This window comes from Coloeus monedula (assembly GCF_965178545.1).
Source record: "Coloeus monedula genome assembly, chromosome: 1".
NCBI classification, from domain to species: domain Eukaryota; kingdom Metazoa; phylum Chordata; class Aves; order Passeriformes; family Corvidae; genus Coloeus; species Coloeus monedula.
In genome coordinates this window covers 103,465,813-103,489,832 of record NC_138781.1, presented here as the reverse complement: position 1 = coordinate 103,489,832, position 24,020 = coordinate 103,465,813, and positions in this window count along the sequence as shown.

The window sequence follows — 24,020 nt, the reverse complement described above, 5'->3', positions numbered from 1 at the left end:
TTTTCTATTCCAAGCACCCATGTGGAAAAAAAGGCACAAAATGTAGCACAGGATACAAAGTAGCAGGTCTCTTTTCCATTTATTTCTATATAGCGAATTGCTATATTCTTAATTTCAAAGTATAGTTCTTGTGCAGGTTAGACAAATCTTTTCAAAGAATCAAATTTCAGTGTGCATAATGAAGCAGCTTTGAACCCTGCTCTGACAGCTTCCCAATACAGATTTGAGAAGTTGGTGATATCCTATGTGTAGGCAAGAGACTACAGAAAATTTAACCTTCTCTTGAAAAAATTTTGCTCAGCAGTAATGATTTGAAACCTGTAGTACCATAGGAAATGACATTTTGTAATCCTAATCATAATTCTTTGAAGATCCATCCTAAAAGCAAAAAGGTGTTGATTATACCCTTTTCTTCTCCCAGTGGTAATTATATTCTTTTGAAGGCACTAGGCTGCAGTTTTCTTCAACACCTACAACACACCATAGTTCAAGTACAAAATAATATTTGCATCTACCACAGTTCAAGTACAAAATAATGCTGGTGTGTCAAAACATGGGATAATACACAGAAGGATTTTGCATATCAAGAAAGAGTGAACAAGTCTGTACAATTTTCTTGTGCAGAATCTTTTTTTTTTTTTTTTTTTTTTGCAAAGTGGCTGTCATCTCCCCAAAACTATTCTTTTTATTTCCTTCCATCTTAGCTTCACATAAGTGTTCTTTCTTTGTCTCACACACATTTACATCTCTACTTGCCTATCACTTACCCACCTATATCTGACTGCACATTCATTGATGATAATTTTGGTAAATTATAGTGACAGGCTATTCAACATTATCTGAAAGAGCACAAGATATAGGGTACATTTTTTTCCCAATAAAATAATTAACAATATAATGGTTTTATCTTTAAAACCCCCAATTTCCAGACTATTGGAAAGAGTTAGGGAAGATTAACTATCAGTTTTAATTAATGTTCATTTTATGAAAGTGCTCAGACTTAAAAATATGCAGAATTCCACTGGCCTCTGTAAGGGAATACCTGAAGGCTTGGTTTTTGTCCTGAAGATCTTAGTCTCAAAGAAAACTTAATATTTAAAGACAATTAATGCGAGAGAGAATGATTAAGTTGTCTGCCAAAACGCTCCCTAAGAATCATTTAATATTTAAATCCACCTAAATACCCAGAATAGAAGGACTGCTTGAAGGCAGCCACATTCAGCCACTCTATTCCTGTCCCTTTAGCTTCAACCAACCTAACTTATGCATGCCAGCCCATCTATCCCCACTCCACCCCCCTTACCAGCTTGCTAGTTCTTTAGGAATTAATATTTCATTAAAATAAAGGTTAGCACCATAGGGTGTTAATGGCATTGTATTTCTATTCACAACACTAAGTGTAATTTGAATCATCAGTAGAAGAAACAGAAGGAACAGAAGGAATGACCTTTATTGAAATGTGCTGCAGGAAGGGAAATGTCAATAAAAAGCAAACAGTGTTTTGCATATCCCCTTACAAACAGCCAATTCCTATTTATGCAGTTAAGGGAGTAGGCTTTTTCTGAGCCATCAGCTTGGCACAAGGGATCACTTGACAACGTGGGAGTGAAATAAGAGCTCACACATCCCATGCAGTGTCCTGCTGTTCAGCTTCAGCAATCAAATATACATGAAGCTCTTTGTTCCAAAATGGCAACAAGTTTAGGACCAGCAGATTAGAGAAATCAATGACTTTATCTTGTGTTTTGCTGTTCTCTTTAAAATTCCAAGAATGAATGTGACCATAGCACAGATGCTGTAATAGGACCATAATACCAGAAACATTCAAGACTTGAAGAAACAAACACTATTAAAGGTGGGTATTTTTATACAACTATTTTGCTTCTGAATAAGATATCAGAGCTTCTGGTTCTCCTAAAACTTCTATAAAGCTTGGGGAAAGCCCTTTTGAATTATTCTCAAACTCCCCAAAATTTCTGTAGTTTTCTGTAGTAAACTTGGTCCCAATCACTTCATGTGAGAGAAACAAAAAACAACAAAACAACCAACAAAAAAAGACACCAAACAAACCCAACTCTTTAGAAAGCCAAAAAAGACACCACAAAATAAACCTGAATCGTCAAGCATAAATGTGATAGGAAAAGTTTTCTAAGTCAGTAATTTAAGAACATATCCATTCTGCAGCAGAGAATTCTTTTTGAAAGCACTTGCTGCTTCTGGAAGCAGTTTACAAAGTTGCACTATAGATCAATCTCTCTCCCATGCAGTTCATAGACATCTGCAGGAAAGAACTCCCAACTAGATCCACCCTGAGTATATTAAATCTGTGTTCTTTTCCTCTGAATTTTCTCTTTACCCTCTACAAAAAAATACAACAATCTGAAAAGAACTTCAGTAAATGAAGTGACTAAATATGTTGGAGAGATAAAAACAAGTCGTGAGAGAGTTATTTGACAAAATGTGGGCTAAATATTGTCTTCACTTTCAAGACTTCTTAACCAGCCTGTCAGTAAGCCTCAGGATTCAGCTCTGCATTTTGCTTCACCTATGTTAATGCATGACATGCTCACTATGGACTGGTCCCAGCTTCTGAATTCTTACCAGAACTGGGGCTGATGAGTCATCAGTTTAAGCATTAATATAGCATGAGTTTACATACCAGGACTACAAAAGCCTCTGTAACATCTATGGGACAGCAATTAAGGAACTTGAAAAAATAAATCACTTCTATTTCTGCAAACATAATCAGTTTAACCCTCATTCTGGTTGTCTTGCTCCTCTCCCACTCTTGCTGTGATCAGGGAGCACATTTCACATGAACAAACCACATGAAAAAGCATTGTTTGTGTGGCTGTACACTAAACAAAGGACAGATTTCTGGAAGAATTGAGGATAAAGATACATTGTAATTTTTACTTTTCCCCCCAGAAAAGTGATTATCAGTAGTGCTTACAAGAGAAAAAAATTACCTGGCTGAAATCCATTTCAAAAAAAGCAATTCTGAATTACCCTCTAGGGAACAACTTGATCAATTTTATTCATACTTGCAGGATAGTTTTAATTCACTTTAAAAGTTCAACTGAAAAAAAAAATTAAGACAAAAATAATACCCAGAGGTAAAAAAAAAAAGGGGAGGGGGGGAGAAGGGGAAAGAAAGAAGAAAGAAGATATAGAAGCAGGCTATTAATGGAATTCTTATTGAAACCTTAATTAAGAGGAAGCACTTGATCACTCTGTAATCACTGCTTTGAATTAAATATCTCAAGTGCAATAACTAAAATATAATGGGACCATTCAAAGCAATAGAATGAAACAACCTACCATTTTTTTGCCTTATTCTTGGTTCCTGCAGATCTCCTTTTATGAGTATTATTAAAAATGCATATTTATATTGCTTGGAGGTAACCCCTTCCCATGAGTTTAATCACGAGAACAACAGAAGTGGCAATTTCTAAGGTACTTCTTGGATTAAGAATCTCCTACGGGTTCAACATTTGTATAGGCAGAGTAACAAGATCTCTGAAGCTTTGAATAATTAGCCTTTCTGCAAGGAAAATGAGACCACTTTCTTTCCCATCAGGGTAACCTTGAAGAAAGTTTGTTGAAGTTAAGTTTTTGCTAATTAAAAAGAAGGAGAAATAAGGGAGATGAAAGGGAAAAGAAAAGGGCATTTTATAGGGCAACATTGTAAAGGCACAATAGGGAAAAAAAGAAGTTGTTAAGCAGTATAGAGATTCAATGAAAGAGCAAAATAATATATAAAAATAAAAACAGATTAAAAAATAAATTGTTTTTAATTTAAATTTTTATTGCCAGTCAACTTAAGATACCCCTGTATTCAGGGGACATAACTACATGTGTAAGCAGGATTTTCAGTTCCATCTTCTGGGTTCATATTCTTGCAGCAAATTTAGTACTAGAGTTAGGGACTTTTTTTATTTTTGACAAGCACAGTAGCAATACCTGGGTGGATTATTAAGGAAAGAGAAACAACGTAGAAAGATATTTCATTAGCAAGATACCTTGCTGTAAATTAAAAGCCTGCAGGCAAGCACATATGGCACATCAGGTATGGGACACAGAGACTCATTAAATGCCCAAAGCATGTTTCTGACAAGTACTGAGGCAAAATCCAGAAAATTAAATGCGGGAAGTTTCAATATATTCAAAATATCATTCAATTTCTAAAGTCCTTATTATATGTATAGCATGAAAAATGAATAATAAGGAATCGATTTATGTTCTAGCAAACAAAACAACAACAAAAGAGAAGAAAAATAAAGAAGCAGAAAGGAAATTATGAGGAAAAGCAGATCTTGCTTCCAGTGTAGGAGTGGGACTCTGGTTTTGCTGCATTGTAGGTTTTATTTAAACCAAACTTGCTAAATCCTGCTGGTTTCAGAAAGGGAAAACTATTTGTTTCTAACTGGGTATCTTTCAGCAGGCTGATTCTTTACTTTTTACAAGCATAAAATCCAAACAAAAAGAAAGTGCTAACTTTCGAGTCATAAATGTCAGCATGAATAACAAAACACAATAAACTTTAAAAAAAATAAAAGTGAGAAATGCAAATTCTCAAGGCTCTTACCAGTTTTCTTCTAGCCAAAGTGAGGAATTATATTCCCTAAGTATTTAAGGAACGTTAAAGGACTTAATGTAGGCCTTTCTGATTATACAGGTCCTGTTGAAACTCAAGTCTCTATGTTGTGTCCTCATTGTAGGTTCCTGGGATCATAGTGCCCGAGAAAGTGCTGACTGTAATAGCTGAAACCTGGAAGAAAGCTGCAGCTATCTTTAAATGCCTGCACAGTCCATTTCCCAGGTGAAAAAAAGGTCACCTATTTCTATCTGGAACGACTCTTCCCGATTGTTAACAAGGTTACCCAAGAAATCATCTCCTAGAGCCCACAACAGAGCTGAAAATCCTGCAGAAGCGGGAGTCTGCTCTGCACCTCCTGGGTTAGTATCTGAAGGACCTTCCACTGAACGTATGCCATGCTGAATTCAAACACAATGTGACAAACAGGCAAAGAAATTAATACTGTAATTACACCAGTTAAGCAATTTTTAAAACTGTTTATAACTCTATGATTGTTTATTTATTCCTCTGCCAGCTTAGAAATACTAACAGTTTCAGTGAAGTGTAAGTAAAAGTTGAATCAATTACTGACAAAACTTGCTAAAAATGACACAGAAGTATGTCTAGTCAGACATGTTTAAAACTCTGCATCGATTATCTTCATAGGTTTGGGTAACAATTGATATATTTCACATTATTTAAATTGGAATGCCATATGTGGCTGGTGCAATCTGGTTTAAACCCAGAAGAGCAAAGAAAATTAAGTCTCTGTGTATAAACTGGAAAGAACTTTGAACATTCAAAATATACCCAAAACCAGATTAAAACCAAATGAGGTTAGATGTTGGTGCCAAAAAAAATGATATCTTTTATTTAATAGTAGAGAGGCGAAGAGAAAGAGAAAAGAAAGAAAGAGATGAAGAAGTGTGCGTGGGGGGTGGGGGAACAGGGAGAGGTGACAGGGGTTAGGTGGAAGCACATCACCCCTCCAAGGGTCGCAACGATGTCTCATTGCTCCCCTCCATCTGGTCTGCTGGTGGTGAGGGTCCCCCATCGCCGCTGTGGCCGCACCGCCACACACCGTGCCACGCCACCACACCACACACCAAAGAGTGCAGAATCCCGTGGATTAATATACACTTTGGGCCAGGTGGGAATGCCCACGTGCCTCTCTTGCAGGGGCTGGCTTGACACTGTCCCTTGCAACACTGAGGGTCTGTTGCATCATCTCTGGTGCTCTGGTGCAGGGTCTGGGGACCCCTTTGGGGGAGCCTTTGATGGGCCGTGTCACCCCCTCTGTCCTTCACATGGGTGCAGCTTCTCCCCGGGTGAGGACCCCTCAGCTGGGCTCCTCTGCACAGTGGAGGATGGGCAGTCACTGCACCTCTGACCAGAGGCTTTTCCCAGATACCCAAAGCCTCTCCTCCCTCCACCCTTTGGTGCACGGGGTCTGTTCGATCCTGGCAGCTGATAGCCCTGGGGCTGTGGTCACCATCTTGGAGGTGTTAGCCTGGGCTTTGTGCATGTCCCCAGCCCTGAGTTGTTACTTTATCTTATCTTCATCAGGGAGCGGTCCAGGGCCTCTCAGAGCCCCATTCAGGGTGCCGTAGTCTTCTCAGCAGCTTTTGTAAATACAGTTTTAAAAGTCCTTCATGAAATTGTTTAAGTCATAAGGTATAATATTTCAGTCTCTGACAGTGGCATCACTGGACCTGAAGAGTATCTCTAAACACGGGGGAGCCCATGGGACTGAATAGTAAGTTATGGGGCTATGCCTTTTTTAGCACATTTTTAATGTCACGTGTTGTTTACACTGAGCTCAAAAAATGACAATTAGAAAACACCAAAAATTTGAATTTCATGGTCTGAATTCTTTGCTGTGAAGGCTTCACTAGAGCTTATAAAAAAATAAGGGTCCTAAGTGGGATATAGGCAATAATGTAATAGAACATTCAATTCATCAGCCTGGATTTAATATTAGGGTAGAAATCCATCAACTGAACTGTGAGAGCAAATTATTTCATTTCTCTAAGGTATATAGGAGTCAAGTGCAACTCCTGGCAAGGATACTGCAATAAGAAGTGTTCAGGGTTATTCAGAATAACAACAGGGCAATATGCCCCCTTTTCTGAGCCACCCTCTAATACACATGGGGACAAAATTTCAAGTTGAATTTTATTTATTTTTATTTTCATATTATCAGGTATGAGTGGAAATAAGGGATCTCTTTGCATTCTGCCATTGGAGGAAAAACTGTCATTTTCGTTCATAAACGCTAACCATCGTCAAAGTTTTGCTGACATCCCAAAAGAATTATATGCATTTGCCTTTGCTTTCATCTGGCACTCAGCACCTTGAAGAACTGTGTCCTCTACAGATTTAATTTTTTCCTTTACACTGCATACATGGAAGAGGTAAAGGCACAGTATGATATGTAGGTTTCATTTTGGAGAAAGTTTTCTTTGTGGAATTCTTGAAAGGAAAAGCTCTAGTTCTTTTCTAACACTTTATTATTCCTTTATGATAGTGGCACAGATGCTGTTTCTGGAAAATACATTTTCTCAAAGGCAAGAAATCAGTAGATTGGCAGGGATGACTCATTCTTGTGTTGGCTGGGTTCAAGAAGCAAAGCATTTAATGTGGATTCCACTTATGTTTTTTGGAACAGCTGCTTCTAAAAAATAACCCAAAGGTTGATGAAAGTATGTCAGCTAACTTGTGAGTGCTGTAAAAAATTTCTTAGAGGCAAAGCACAACAGATCAATTCTCAGAGGGCTTTTTGCACTAGAAGTACACAAAATCTCAGCTTCACAAAATTATTTTGTAAGATAAAAATAAGAAAAAAAATGACACACACTTTTCAAATTTCAATAACATAATAAAGTTAGAAAGACTCATTATACAAGATTTTTTAATACAGATGATTTTGTTTTCTTAGAAATGAAATGATATGTATCATATACAATAGTATGGTTGTTATTTTCAAGTGCTGCCACTCAAAACAGTGTGCCAAATTTCTTAACATTTACCAGAAATTAAATTAATTAAAACAACTTTAATTTCACCTAAATCCAAGTGTTAACTAGTAAGCAAGTAGTGCAATGCAATGGAAATTTATCTAAGTGCTTTTGGGAGAAGATTATTTTATAATGGTCTCAAACAAACATTTCCCTCACATTTCCTTTCCTATTTGTGGGCTCAGATGGGTGTGTACAGAAAAGGAGATGTGACACATTCTGACCCCTGAATAAGATTCTGGAGAGCACAGGATAGAAGTTGCAACTTATGCAAATATGCATAGGTATGAGTCAAGCTTCTTACTGCAGCGTATAATGCCAGCACAAAATATGAGACTAGCTAGATAGCTGGGAAATTCTACCATCCTTGCTGGTAGATGACAAAGGTGCATACCCCAAAAGGAAATATGGAGATGCTCCTGCACTATAAACCGGGAGGTGATAGAGGAGATGCAAACTATTAAATTGCAATGGAACAAAGAGCATTTGTCCACAACCAAAATATAAATATACCAAACCTCTAGTGTTTGATTCCATAATCCAATGCTAAAATATTCTGTTTTCACATTGTTTTCTCTCTCCAATCATGGACGAAATTACTATTTTTAACTTTCAAATAATCCTTATAATGACCAAACTAATATTTTATTAAGCTTTATGGATTCTCTTTCTGAGAAACTATACAGCAAGCAAAACATTTTGTGTGTCCCAAAATATTACTTCTTTGCAAAAAAGTGGCAAAGAAAAATGTTATATTCCACTTCAACCTTAAAATTATTCCAGGTTGCTATTGGACTTTAAAGGCTCTTTGCTCTTCTCCTCTTTTAGAGACTCTTTGCAAATCTTGTAGAAAACTAAACATCAACTCACCAGCAAAACTCAAATGCTGTTTCATGTATTAGAGATGACTGAAACTGATTGAATTTATAAAAAATATTCTTGACTTAAAGTTCTAAAGTAAACTTTAAAAGAATGCTGTATCCCTCCAGCTCAGTACAGTTTGAATCTCAGGCACAATTTTCCTTTGATAGTCTTTGTAAGTTGCAGGCACAGCCTCAAGCAAAGACAACTTAAAAAAAGGGATGTAAGGATGTATTTTTCATGCCAATAAGCAAGGGAAAAATTTAAACTCAAGTGCGTGACATACAAAAAATATAATAATAATTACAAATATAAAAATTAAAATACAAGGTATTATAATAAATTATATATTACTCTTGTTTCATAAGTTAAATAATATCATTTTTATATTCTGTACTGCATGGTGAAATAAATGATATTTCATTATCTTACAAGTACAATGCAAATTTTTATCAATGCTGTATCATGATCCCACTTTGTAAAGCACTTTAGGGATTTTTTCCCCCTCAAAGAAAGCTGCAGAAGTTTTCTTCTCAAAATCTAACCCAGTCCAACCTTGTTAAATTCTTAAGTTCTCAACAATGAGAGTTAGTTGCCTATATCAGAGAAGGATGAGCAAATATTTGAAAACAAACAACAATCCTGTGTTAAGATATTGTTATGATTGAACCCCCAGAAGTGATAATAATATGGAAATTATAAAGATTTGAAGTCCCAAGGGCAACTTTTACTCAAATGTGTTATATGTACATAGCAATATATTTTCTACTTAAAACTACAATGGGAATGAAAAGCTTTATGGCTTTTTCTTCTCTTGTAGGCAAGAACACCTCCTAAAATGATAAAGACTGATATTTCAGATGGTGCACACAAATCACAGTACATAACATTTTAAAAGCCTGATTCACTGATACTTTGTAAGACTTATTCAGCCAACTAAAAGAAATACTGATGGTACTGACAGCTCTTCAGAAATTCTCAAAGACATCTGTTCATCGATGGGGTCTGTAGTCTTACAAAAGAGAAATCTGAAGGGATGCCAACTGGAAAATATTCCCTCAAGCCTTAGAAATGCTTAGGGTTGGGCTTGAACTTCAAGTCTGTTTCCGTCCTTCCTTCCTGCCTTCCTGCCTTCTTGCCTTCCATTATTTTTTTAGATTTTTCTCTTACCTTCCTCCATTTTTAATACCAATTTCATTGTGCTCCACTTGTTGTGTTCCATTATAAATTATAATAACCACTCAGCTTTGCATTTATGGCATTGGAGAACCCACAGCTGCAAACCTCCTCAAAATACTCAAAGACACGGAAAACTGGAGCTTGATAAAGCTGATTTTACGTTTAACAAAGAGTTCAAAGAAATGGTCTCTTACGTGTAATAGGTACCATATAGAGTAAATTTGGATGTAATGAGAAGCTGCAGACCAATGAAGAAAGCAAAAATGTATACATATATGTTAACAAACATATAAAAAATATATAAATTGATCCCAAAGTGAGGAATAAGAAATCGTCAACATAATTATCATATTCCTCCTGGCAAAGGACTTGCATGCTGGCAGTTAGCTGCTAACATTGGCATTCATCACCAGCACCAGAGTGAAGGCACCCAGAGGAGCAGGGGAAGGGTGAACATAACTGCAAGAAGTAGGGTAAGTTCATATAACTTAATTATATAATGTATATAACTGTAGTTTTTAAACCACATGATTATTCTTTCTTTTTCTATGAGAAACAGATTTGGACTAATGTTTAGACTCTTAAGATATCAGTTGTATTAGCAATAAATTCTTGTGTTTATTTATACATAAGGTGTTCTTTCTCTGACTGTAAATGAGATTTGAATGTTACATGCAAAATTTGTTGTATAAAATTTAGAGGTAACTATCTGTAACATTTTTTAATGTCAGCTTAACAGAAAAAAGATTAAAAGGAAGAAAAAAGCACTGAAGAATGTAATTTAAATGATTAATTCCTGCTTTTGAATGGGTTAAATTATGCTTGCCATCTGAAGTAAAATGAAGAAATAGTGACTAGACTGAATTGTGATTACCAGCCTATGATATCTAGTTTTATTTTGTTGGTTTTGAAGAATGTTTGGATAATATGGAACTGAACAACAGAAATATTTAGGAATGGATGTATTGTCAGTAATTACTATGATAGCATTTACCCAGAAAAAGAGGAATATATTCCTCTGTCCTCTCGATGTAGATGTAAGATTACCTCATCTCCACACTTTGTCTGTCAGTTTTGTCAGCTCTAAAATTCATCCATCTCTGAGAATGCAGGTCTGTGAACAGAGATCGCCTTCCTTGTGCAAACTTGTACAGAAACCATAGGAGGACTCAGCCTTCCAATACTTTTAAAGGATCAAATCTGCCCTGGAGGCAATCCTGAGGTATTCTGGGAAGGTATGTGTCCTGATTTTACCTGAGATTAAGTTAATTTTCTTCCCTGTACCTGCTAAAGTGCAGTGTTATTTATTCAGTGTATATATAGAGAGAGAATAATGCTGATGACACACTGACGTTTTGGTGGTTGCTCAGTGGTGCTTACTTTAAATAAAGCTTTTTTCACTGTCTCATGCTCTGCCAGTGAGCAGGTCCACAAGAACCTGAAGGAGAGCACAGCCAGGACAGCTGGCTGCCACTGGCCAAGGGAATATTTTACACCCCAGAATGCCATGCTCAGTCTATAAACTGGGAAGACTTGGCTGGGAACTGCTAATTGCTGTTCAGGGATGGACTGGGTATTGGTCAGTGGGTGGTGAACAATTATGTTGTGTATCACTTGTTTTTCTTGGGTTTTGCACCTCTCTCCTTCTCTCCTTTTCATAACAACTATTGTTAGTAGTGGAAATGTATTTTATTTTGTTTTAAATATTAAACTGGTTTTATCTCAACCTATGATGTTTTACATTTTCTTTATGCTTCTCTGCCCTCCACTGGGAAGACAGGGGGATCTGATAAGTGGGTGGCTTAGGGATCCTTATTTGCCTGCTGGGGTTAAATCATGATGGTATGCAGTAGAACATTTTGCTTGGTTTGGTTTTGGTTTGGTTTGGCTTGGTTTGCTGACCAAACACATGAATTGGTTTGCTGTCCTTTCCTCAAATCCAAAATAACTGCGCTTCACAAACATATTTGGAATCCTGAGTGCAGCCTCTTTCACTCGGCAAAATCATCCGTAAAGCCAAACTAGTGGGTAAGGACATAAAAGTCTTTGTAGAGATTGGACAGATCAAAGACTTGCATAGAAGAAATCCCCAGGTTTTATTTTCCAGTTTTGTCTTTCCAAGTAAATATTATGTGTGCTGTGGACTTTCTTTCCACAAAGAACACCTGCCTGACACTTCATAAGAAGTAGCGAATGCATTTCTGGTTTTGCTTTTCTTTGCTTGTTCAGATTTGCTTGACCTTTTTTGCTTGACCAGTCAAAAGATGTGATTATCCCACTGTAGTCAGGACTGGTACAGCCTCTCCTTTAGCACTCTGCAGTTTTGGAAGGTTTTAATTTAAGAAGGATGTGAAGGTCCTTGAATGCATCCAGTGAAGAGCAACAAATCAGGTGAAAGGGCTGCAAGTCAGGAACTGTGAGGAGTGGCTAGGGACTTCAGGCTTGTCTAGTTTGGAGAAAAGGGGACTCAGGGCCTTTCATTGCTCTCTGCGGCTTCTTGAGGAGAGGAATTGGGGAGGGAGGTGCTGAGATCTTCTCCCTGAATTCCAGTGGTAGGATGCATGGGAATGGTTCTTTACTACTTTTGGAGGGTGGTCAAACACTGGAACAGGCGTCCTAGAGTGGTTGATGCCCCAAGCCCCAAAATTATATTTCCATCCCTGGAAATTGCTGTTCTCAGCCTCTGGTAGCCTCTGATCATAAAGTTAAAATTTTATAATGAGCTGCTTTTTCATTTTTTTACTGAATTCTGAAACAGAACATTCAAGGATCAATAGAAAGTTAAGCCTTATAGTTGCCCCCTGATAGGTTAGCATCGTGGGGCTAAGAAGATGGCATACATCATTAGTGACAGATTCGGTTACAGATTTTTATCACTGGCAGAATGATGTAATCCTCATTACAAAAGAACATTGTTTAATTGATCCATTTGCTCCCAGCAGTCCTGTGGCTTTCTTCCCTTACAACATAAAGGCCAAATTGCAGTTCAGCTTCAGTCAAGTGAAAACATTTTATTGCAGCAGGAAAAAGAAATACTCTCTGCACAATTTAATTACCATGGTTTAAATATGAGAAAATAATTAGACAATTAATGTTACAAATGCTGCCAGAGGACATTTTAAATAATATTTAAAATAGTGCAGAGAAACCATGAAGAGACTTTTCTTAATGTACTGGCCCCCAACATTTTCCTAGTTCTCAAATAATTCTTTAAGTTTACCAAAGTTAATATGAATACACTGCATTCAATTTAAAGGAAATGCCTATAGCTTCTAAATGGCTTTAAATAAGCAATCATTTTAGAAAGGGGAGCTAATAACTTCTTCCCTCACCACATGGAATCCTGTGGGAGAAAAAACCCAAACATTTTTATTTACAAAAGGCAATTGTAAAGAAACAACAACTACTCAAAGAGCATCCTCTGTAACTGACCAGAAGCCAAACTGAGAACAAGTTATTCCAAAGGTCTAATTGGGTATTGGCAAGAATAAAGTGGTTTCTGCTGTGGCTTATTTCTCACCACTTATGTTTCCAGCAAGAGAATCTGTTGGCTTAAAGGCTGAATCTCTTTAAGCACTTAATTTTTTTATCAAGCTCTATACTACTACCTCTCCCCAGAACAATAAAAACCCTGGAGCCTTCCCTTGCTAAAAAGTAATTAATTTCTTCCCCTCTGCAAATCATGCCAAATCTAGCACTGACTAGAATATGTAAGAATTTATTGAAAAGTTTGGTTACATTTCTGTACCTTCCTATCCATTTCTAAGAAACCAAACTTCTTGACATCTGCAGTGTCTATATCTTTAGTAACTGCTCTTAATCTTTTTTGGGATACCATGAGATCATTGCAATATAAATGCAATTTTTTTTTCTCTTCCTTTCCTTTCTTTGCCTTGCCTCACCTTGCCTTCTTTTTCTCTTTTTCTTTTTTCTCTTTTTCTTTTTTCTTTTTTCTCTTTTTTTCTTTTTCTTTTTCTTTTTTTTCTTTTTCTTTTTCCTCTTTTTTTTTCCTTTTCCTTTTCCTTTTCCTTTTCCTTTTCCTTTTCCTTTTCCTTTTCCTTTTCCTTTTCCTTTTCCTTTTCCTTTTCCTCTTCCTTTTCCTTTTCCTTTTCCTTCCATTTTTTGTTAGACACCTGACTGAATCAAGACATGAAAGTGCAGAATTGTGCTTAACCAGTGTGGTACTGAATGGCACTAACTGCAAATTAGGCATGATGTCAGAGCTGACAGTTCCCTGTTTCAGCAACCAGCCAAGTACACATACTCATGTTTTCAAAGTGCATCCTATTCTTAGTGTTCAATTAGGACGACTGTTTGTCTGCCTTTGCAAATGCCTGCACAAGTGTACAGTTAAACCAAAACATGTCAGATAAATATGGCAATGTTTTCCTGCTTAAGTAAAATAAAATAATGGCAGTGAAATCTGCATAAAATGTAATATTCATGGCCATTTAAATGCATGTTTTAAAAAGCCGACTTCGTTTAAAAGAGGCTCTGGCAACTTTAAAAAGCTATAGATCTGATGCTGAATATACAGCTTTTCTGAAGGTCTTCTAGTATTTTAAAACATCATGTTTTAAAAGAATACTTCTTGCATCACTGCATTTTTATATGTTTATATAATTTTATATATATCTATATATTAGCTGATGAAAAACATTCAACAGTTTAGAATCAAGATAGTAAATTCATGAAGGAAGACTGAATAACAATTAAGCAATTTGCATTACAAGATGAATTCAAAACCATATAGAAACTTGTCAGACTTAATTCACAGTTAATAAATAATAATAATAATAATAATAAATTTAAAAAAAAGACTTGAAATATGAAGACTATTACCTGTTAGCTTTTCCTGTTGGCTGCATAATAAAGATCAATAAATCAACACAAAATTACAGTTCTGTGTTTTTTCCTTGCCTTCACTGAGACTGACTTTTCAGAAGTGAATCCATCCAGATTCAACAGTATTAATTTTTAAAAGGAAATATCCATAAATAAACAAAAAGTTTAGCTCTTATTTATAAGAATCTTCCCTCTTCCCCCCATGATCAGTGCATAATGCTTGCATAGTGTTTAATTTCTGTCCAAATCTTTAGGAAAGGGTGTGCGCATATGTACATTTCCAAATCTGATGTGGATGAAATTTTAAAATATTGACTAGTGCTAACTTAATAGGAGCTAATATAAAAGTTTATTTTTTCTAGTAATTTGCATCTTGTGGTTCACAGAAAGAGATCAGGAGTCATAGGCATGTTTAGAATTTGAATAGTATGTAACTTGTAATTAAAGCTAACCCTGCGAGCAAGGTTTTTCTGATTCAAAACACCATAGGAAATTAGTCCAGAACTGAATCACATTTCATAAGAGCCGCAGAGACCAGCAAGTATTTGCAGACTGAAATTCTACTTGGACTTAATCATATGATTTTTTTTTTTTAGTTAGTTCAAAATATGTTGATGCCATTTACTGCCTGTTCTACTTAGAGTTTTAGGATGGTGGGGGATAAATCTTCTTTTCCCTTGTTCTGTAAAGGCTTTGCTGAGGAAAAGCTATGTAGGACTTACACAGAAAACTAATTAATATTTCAACATTGGATTCTTCAAAGGAAAGAACTGCATAAAAAGCACATTATTCACTGCTGATTTTGCCGGCATGATGTCACTTGAGGTTCCCAAAGTAGGAAACACAGAGAGATAAAGAGAATACACTTAAAGACAAAATAGTACCTCACTAAAATGCAAAATAATAATATGCAAAACTATGTTTGCATATTTTGTCCCTTTAAAGAATACTGATTTATTTTTCTTTTCCTGTTTTATGGAAAATCTGGTACAACTTAACACATTGGTTTCAAACCACTCTCTGTATATGTGTTTGCTTGTGTGTGATTAATATGCTTTCCGGCCAATGATGTTTTTTCTGCATGTGTGATTTTTTCTTTTTATATTGTTGGTTTCAGTACTTTCTTTTCGATAAATCACATCTTTCATATTTGTTATAGAAAAGGCAATATCAAAAGAGCAATTTTTCCAAAGTACAAGCATTTTGATTAATTTCTTTATATAGAGATTATGTTTCCTTTGTGTGTTCAATACCAAGCAATATATAGCTTGGGTCAAATGATGTTTAGCTTTAAACAAGCATTAATATCAAAGTATGCAAAGAGGCACAAGACTGATCTTAGTTAATTATCTGTAGTATATTCAAATAGATATGTTTCAATAGGTTGTCTGACCTTTTTTTGGAAGTAGAACAAATGTAAATTTATTTCACTAACTGTCTAGTTTTGCAAATGTGATAGATTTTGGTACTTAATATTTCTATAAAATGTCCTTAGACATAGGTACTACACATGCCTAATTAACTCTCATATTAACAGAAGTCATTGAGGATATTTTCAATTTCTTACTTTTTTGTTTGTTTGGTTTTTCCAGACACCTTAACTAGTCCAAGTGAAACAAAAAGGGCAAGTAAATTCTGGTATCACTGAAGAACAGTGCATAAAAAACCTTATTCTACAGGCTGCAGTTAACAAGTTTTCATACTATTTTTCCACTTCTAAAAAGTAATACTTGGGGTGTGCTTATGTCTTAACTGCTTCTCCCTCAGCCATAGAACATTACCTTTCAGTAGTAGGCATGGAGTTTTTTGCTGATGAAAGTTAGCATTTCTGTAAAGAAATGCCATCATCTAGGAGTCCCACGCTTGTTTCTTTACACTGCAACTTATGGAAGTCACTGTGATAAAATCCAGCATGGAAGGTGGAATTCCAATGACAGAAGATAGGTTATATACTATTATATACAGAATTATATACAGAATAGGTTATATATCATTATATACAGAAAATTTTTGGGGAAAAACCCCATCTTATTTGGCATATTGCAATAGGCTAAGGTAGCATTCAAGTAAGTAAGTAAGTAAATAAATAAATATATGCATACATATCTAATATTAAATTATTCTTCCCCATTCACTACAATGGAAGCATTCAAAACTGTATACTGGAAATATTCATATATGTAGTCCTTTTAACTGTGCGGGATAAAACGTAAAGGTGCCACTGTATGTAAGTAGCAAAAACCTTCAGGACATTCTTATTCTTGTGGAGATCACAAAATTTATTGAACATTCTCCTAGTGCATTTTTGAGACTGTACAAAGCTCTAGTCCTAAGTTGCCATTACCTTAATATTTGACAATTTAACATTTTGCAATAGTATTTGTCAGCTGTGTTAGGTGGGAGAGCTATATACTCCTCCATATTACCGGAAGAGTACCGAAAAGAAAGAGACCTTTCTCAACATATGACTGGAAGTTCATTGCAGACCAAGTAATTGCTTCACAGATGCCAAGATAATTCCCTGTTTTAAGCATTCATCTATTTTGAGTGACTATTTAGTGAGCCTGAACACTATTTTATCCAAATTAAGTTTAGTTGTGCTTTAGATGTACTCCTTTAGAGAGTGGGAAGATCACTTCTCATTATATTGTCAGACACACTGAAGTCCTAAGTCCTTTTTATGGACTTTTCGTTTCAGAACCTCCCCTAATTTATACAGCTTTAGTTTTATATAGCTTTAGTCGCAGCTTTGGGGCTCCAACTGTTTTTTGTTTTGTATAGACATAGTAACAGTGCAATGTTCTGCAGTGAACAAGAGAAAAGAAATCAGTAATACCAGGATAAAACAGAGAAGAACTAAAACTGATCTCAGACAAAGAGATACAATTGGGGTTTAAATCAATACAATTTTGCTCAAACACAACCTTCAGATCTTTATTCAATAGTGCTTGGGAGGGTTTAACACAAACTCAATTATGGATAAAGACTGTCTAAATCACTATTAATTATATGAATAATATTCCTTGTACTTGTCATTCTCAGCTTATTAACCATAAAAAGCTCTAAGTGAATCAATATAAAAATCACAGTCAGCTGGCTGATACTGCCCATCATAAGCAATTCATTTATTTATTTATTATTATTTATAAGCTTCCAGTTTCTTTTAGTTTGCTGATAATTGGAAGTGGTTCTAAAAAATCATCTCCACACCACAGGCAGTTACTGAAAGAGGAAAAATATATGTGTTCATTTCCTCTGGAGCCTTGTTATCTACTATCCATAGCCTCCATCTGCAAGAAGATTGCTGCATCTTCAACTAGAGGTTGCAGAAGTCCACAGGAAAAAATCAAACTCTGGTTTTGGGATAATGCTGTTGACTTCTGTTGTGTACATGAGGCATGTGACTGGCAAGGGGCTTCCACAAAAATGGAAGTTTTGGTAAACTTTGAAGACAGAGTGCATACACAGAGGTACTTCAATACTACTGTGAACTGGCTAGACTTGTGGTGACCTTATTTCCAAGGCAGCACATTCTGAGTACCTCAGTTGAAGTGCACAATCCCTCCACTATCTTATTCCTTCTTATGGAAAATATTCTTAATTCTCAAAAACCAAAAAAACCCAACCAAACAGAAAAAAACATTTAATCTGGGCCAAATAGAAGAATAGTGTACAAACTTAAAAACTCACAGGAATTTTAGGAATTTGAAGGGAGTCACTTGTCAGTGCAAAGTTATAATTCCAAATCTTGCTGATAGTAGGTCTTCATTCTCCTCAGATCATATGCTTATGATTCAAGGTGGACCTTGTACTACTAGTAAACATTAAAAGAAGCCATAAGCAGCTTTTCTAACCTCTGAAATGTGCTCAGGGAGCAACTGAACCCTGCATCATGAGAAATGGGACAACTTCCAGTCTTTCTAGCATTGATTTGGGCTTTCATAGGAAGTAATATCAGTAGCTTAGCATCTGTCAGTTTATCAGTGTCAGGCGGTTTTGTGTGCATCAGATGACAACTGGTACACAGTGTATAAAGCCTTGTCACAGGAATTCTTCAATCACTATCTGCCTTTGGAGCCTCTTGTGAAGTGGCCCCCATGTCTCTGAATAAATACATCTGAATATGACCATCCAGGATCTAGCAAAGCTTTTGACTTAGATGTGGAGGACCAGTTTATGTCTCTAATTATTTCTTAAGAAATCTCTCTTAGGCATTTACGTTGTTTCTTGCATAAGAATCTACCCAGTGAAATTAATATAATCCTTTAATTTACTTAATTAGTTTTTCTTAAAATATAAAATAAAAAAATCCACCAATATTGTTTGTATCTGTACATGAAATCATCTACCAAGGTAGAAAGAAATGACAGCTGTGAGTTTCAGCTCATTCCTGGAAATGTGAAGAAACAGGGAGAAAAAATACTTTACACCTGATTATGGTGCCCTACAGAGCTTAACCGCCTATTTCAAATCTTCCCACATCTTTAATTAAGGAACAGTGGGGTGATAAATACTCTGAGAGGTTGTCTTTTTTCCCTAAATACTCTATGCAAATAGTTCAGTTTATGGAAATGAAAAGCCACAATAATTTAAGCCCTTTTCTATATTACAAAAGCACATTTGAAATTACTAATTTTTTTATCCTGTAATATACAGTAAAATATCAAACAGTACTGATGGGGGGGCATCATTTTGATATTTGATTTTGGTTTGGCCTGATATATCCAAATTTTTCTTAAGTCTTATTTTTAAAATTTATTAATAATAATTCTGAAAGAAAACCCTTTAAAGCAGAAAGGGCACCAAACATTTGGACAACATAATAATAAAGTAAGTCCTGTTACACTAAGAGCTCTGCGTGACAAGAATATTTCAATGCACTTGTGGGCTCTGATGAACCACATTGCAGCAGCAGAGTAACAGTAGATTCCTTCTCATATTTGAGTCTGCAGCCATTCACCAAAAATGCTGTAATTTATCTAGGTGATGAGAGCACCATACACCCTGTTCACAGCATGGCATAAAACTTACCAGTACATCAATAGAGAGGACCATATCATACTGTCATTAAGAATACTCCTGGTAAACTGAAGAATATAATTTCCAGCAAAAATGACCTGAAAATACTCCATTTTTTTATACTTTGAAAAGACCTTCTAGAATAAACTGCACCAGTGTTAAAGGGATTCTTGTCAACAATATCTAAGCAAAATAAAGCCAATTTAGTTACATCTATCAAGGGAAGGCATATACTGTTAGCAAAAGCATAGAAGATATAAATGATTCTTTATATTATCTCTGAAGGCAAAGTATTCCTTATAAACAATGAAATTTCCAAATGAGGGCTGTTTGAGGGATCACTATGATACCAGCTGTTATTATTCTCCTTTTCTGCTTACCTGAACTTTAAATCCCTACTTCCAGTGGACTGATATTTGTATTTAGTTTTTCAACTTAGTGCTTGGCACTTTTTTACTTTATTTAGTTTTTTTTTTTAAATTTACTTTTTATTTTATTTATTTAGTTTGCAACTTTTTCTTCATAAATTACAAAAATTAAAATAGGTGGTATTCACTAACAAAAACCATAAATAAACAATTCCATTTTTAAACACTGCCCTTCAGAGCTTTGGATATTTTCCTTCTTACCATTCCTGGGGAGGAAACATTGCTGTGTAATGGACAGATCACTGGTCTGGTTAGGAAAGGGAACACTAATCGATCACAAACTTACTGCATGACTCTAAGCAAGGTAATTTGCTGCAATGCCAGCTTCCTTTCCTTTGACTACACATCTAATAATTTCATATAGGAAACAAATTTGTGGGAACAGTTGTTTATTACTGGAAATATGTTCAGTGCTGAGAACAAAAATCCCCAAGTTTCACTTATGCGGCTGCATATTATAAATAAATGTGTGTATATATGTGTATGCACACTTTCACATGAACTTTCATATTTACCATCCTAATAATCTACAATATCTCTCTCTGCTTTTTTATATATCTTAGATGATATCTATAAATATATTTTCATAATGAGTTGATTTAGCACAAGTAACTGTGTATTAAGCCTTGTCCCCAGCTGATCACTGACAGCACAGGAAAGACTAAATCTGTGCTTTCAGTTCTCTCTATTTTCCACTGCCCTGGTACAGAAAATATAATACAACATTAACGAAGTCAACAATACGCAGAATATAATTAATTCTACAAAGGCTTCTGAAGGATGCTTTTGAGAATTATACATAGAATCATGGAATGGCTTGGGTTGGAAAGGACCTTTAAAGATCATCTAGTTTCAACCCCTGCTATGGGCAGAGACACCTTTCACTAGACCAAGTTGCCCAGAGTCCTATCCAACCTGGAACGCTTCCAAGGATGGGGCATCCACAGTTTCTTTGGCCAGCTTGTTCCAGTGCCTCATCACCCTCATAGTAAATAATTTATTCTTACTACCTAATCTAAATCTACTCTCTTTCCATATGAATCCATTCCCCCTTGTCCTGCCACTACATGGTCTTGTAAACAGTCCCTCTCCATCCTTCTTGCAGGATCCATCAGTCCCATAATCTCTACATACATAAAAGAAGTGTGGAGGTTTCTTCACCAGTCATGGTCAAGTCAAAATAAATGGTCAAACTCCAAATGTCAAGACAAAATTTGCCCTTTGTGCTAGCAGCTTATTGCTTAGAATGATTGTTCAAAGAATTAGAGAATGCTGCTAAGGAATCATCATGTTTATCCATACAATCACCAACACTGTCGTTATTAGTAGGCAAATCTTTAATATAAAATACAGGTAATAAATTATTTGTTTTGTGTTTTCAACTTTTTTTTTTCCCCATGAATTTTCCATTGTCAGCCATATTTCTATTTCCCAGATAGAAAAATTAATAACATATATTATTCTAATTCACTGGAGAAAGTCACCAAGTCATCCAAAACTGATATTATTTACAATAAACTTCAGTTTTTATTGCAGAATTCCTATTTCCTTAGATTTTCATTTTGGAGATGCTCTCTAAACTTATTTCTTAAAAGCTGACTTCTAATATAAGCAATTTGTGCATTTTTTCTCTAAATATCTATGTATCTAAGCAATATGATCTAAGGGTATCACTGCAGAATAATAAAATTAACGAAATACTCTTTGAAACCTAATACAGTCCAATTAAATCTGTTAGAAAGAGATCCTTCTTTTCAAAGTGATATTCTTTCCTACTAAGATACAAGTCACTGAAAAAATATGGTTTTCAAATGATGGATTTTCAAAGAAGTGATAACTTATCTTTCCATATTTATGTTCTCCCAGTGAATGCCATATAAATTATGTTTCATTTTCTAGTGAAAAGAAAGCTTTTTTTGACCAGCTGTACTTTTGGGATCTGAAAGGCAGAATACTTTCTCTTTCAAAAAAACAGAGTAGAGAAGTCAGAAATTTCCTGGCAATTTGTGAATGAATAGATGTAAATTTCCCAAATTCTCCTAGCAGTTTTTACAGCTTCTTTTTTTTTTCCTAGTATTTAATATATAATATACGTAATAGAAGTATGCATAATATATGTGCATGTACATAAATCTTAAAAAAAAAAAATTCCAAATGTCTTTAATTTTGAGGATTGTTTGATTATTTTTATTATTTTTTAGCAGTTATTGTATATTTTTGCCTTTTGCCTCCTTAGGAATGGGACCAGGAATTTATTTCTTATTCATACATTAAAATATATTTTAGGTCTTTTGTTCTATTGTTTTAAAATCAATACAGAAATCTACATTGATGTGGAAATGGTATTTTTTTCTCAAATTGGCTAATATGAATCTGTGTTATGATTCTGCATGGCTTACTACAGAAACTGCTTTTCTAGAAGTAGCAGACAGAATCAGAAGTGTACAGAGCAATATATCTAGATTTGCAACAAAATAAAAACAAATACTTAAAGGGCAAAGGCAGGGTCAAGAGAAGGGCAATCAAATCTCTTACCTTATCTCAAAACACGTTACCCACTGTTCAATGAGTCAAATGATTGCAGATCTGCTGGTGACTTACATGAATGAAAAATGAACTGCAGTGTTGCTGAGTTAAGATACATGGCATCGATGTAAACGGCAGTGCAGAGCCAAGATCAGCAGTGCTCTTGCCATGGGTCCACATGGAACTAAATCTCTAAAAATTATAGATGTTCTGTAAATACCATCAGGAACTGGTATTTTTCTGGGAAATTATCTCTGCTTTCAATATGCTGTACTTGTGAAGGAAGATAAAACTAAAATGTTCAACAGGAAAGAAACAGTCAAGGTTTATCCTTTTCTTCTTTTAGCATTATGATGCTTGCAACATGATCCAGCGTCTCTGCCACAGTCAAATGTGAGGACAATACCATTCCTTTGACTTCTCATGAATCTCTACCATTCACTAAGAACTGAGGAAGGAAGAGAACCCACATTCTTCCAACTGATCAGTAAAATGATATTTCTGGAAACTCAAAAATTTAATCATAAAGTTCTTTATAAAGATACCTACACAGTAGGAGGCTAGAAAACAAGATGACAAGATATGCACAAAGCATCCTACATAAGTACTCCAAACTCCTCAAAGGACTCTAAACTGCAGTAGGAAACCAGATTGATATTTTTCCGATATTAACTCAACAGTCCAGCATAACTGATCCAGGCCTTACCAAAGAAGAATAAGATAGATACCCCTTTTCCAGAGCACTATGAGGACTCACCTGGGTATCTCATGCACCTTTGTACTGAGCACCCCATCTCCGTTTATCTGCCTTGTTCCCTGTACAGGCAACTCCTGGTTATTGGAAAATCTGGCCTTCTGTCCTCTGACTTTGGCCAGACTCTCTTTGGCCAAAAGCATGCTACCAACAAGCCTGCTGCTGTGTTGAATGCATGTCTCTTGAGAACCGAATGTCATGGATAGTGAACATCTGCCTCTCTGAGTAGATGTAGAATTAGTAACTTTTTCAACATTTGTAAAACTTTTAATTCAAGGAGCTTTCTAACTCTTTGTACACAAAGCCATTAGTTTAGGTACAGGATAGATATGAAATTACATGGGAAAAAGAAATTCTTAGAGTAGAAATATTTAATGTTTTCTCTATTGACAAAGACTAAGACAAATACTAGATCTCCCTTGCATTTCTCTGTATGCTTCCTTCTCCATCAGGATGGAGACTATCCCTGCAATCTAGAGCTTGAACATTCAGGAGTGTTGAGACTCACATAACCACCATCAGCAGCTTCTTTGCACTGTATCAGGCATTTTTTTCTTCCCTGAAATTTCTACCTGTCATAACAGATGCAGCGACATGCAGCATTTTCTCTGCTTTTCTAAGCAATGGCATGACTGACGTATTTTATAATCCTACTCAACAGAGTAGCAGATGGTGCCCACCCTTTTTCATCCTGTACAAGACTTGGTATTTCTTCTCTGTCAGTCATTAAGCTAGGTTTTTAATTCTTTGTGTTCTTGCTGGCTGTACAAGCCATGGTAGTTCATATGGCAGTAGTTACTTCTCCTGCCAAT